Source organism: Etheostoma spectabile, chromosome 23 (genome assembly GCF_008692095.1).
Source record: "Etheostoma spectabile isolate EspeVRDwgs_2016 chromosome 23, UIUC_Espe_1.0, whole genome shotgun sequence".
Lineage (NCBI taxonomy): Eukaryota > Metazoa > Chordata > Actinopteri > Perciformes > Percidae > Etheostoma > Etheostoma spectabile.
The window spans coordinates 19,796,318-19,797,064 of record NC_045755.1 but is presented as its reverse complement, the minus strand read 5'-3'; positions in this window follow the sequence as shown (position 1 = coordinate 19,797,064).

Genomic DNA, 747 nt, shown 5'->3' with positions numbered 1-747 from the left:
TACACACACACACACACACACAGACACACACATTGTATATATGGAATGAAAGTATATACATATATACACATATATACATATACATACAGTATATATATACATTTATACAGTATAAATACATATATACACAGTGTATATGTATATATGTACATATATGTGTGTATATATATATAAACATATATGTATATATATATGTGTATAAATATATGTATGTTTATAAAAATATACACACACGCATACATATGTATATACACACACAAACAAACACACACACAGTATATTTATAGACTTTCATTTTTTGTATACCTGTTAAAACCTGGCGCCTACATTTCCCACAATGCAACTCAACCACGGGCAGTTCAGTCGGAGATTCAGCTGCGTTGAAGCTAAACTCGCCGTCGCAAATGAGACCCTGCGGCCTACCTGGTTAAAGAAGTTATTATTATTTTTTAAAGTCTACAGCAGAGCCGAGCAGCAGTCTACAGAGGTCTCGCTGCTTTCTAACTCCACACAAACAGATTGTTTTTCATTTCCACGCTCGTCTTGGCGTCGGTTGGCGCTCGAGTGACAAGTGATTTATCAGACTTCACACAGCTCCTTCTGCAGACACTAAAGGCTTCATGAGTTACAGATGATATTTACAGTTTCCCATTGAGGCTGGCCTTTGATAAACTTCAGCTTTTAGACATATGGTTGAGATTGAATCCAATTTCAAGGAAGAGTAACGTTTCATTGTGACAGCGGGCG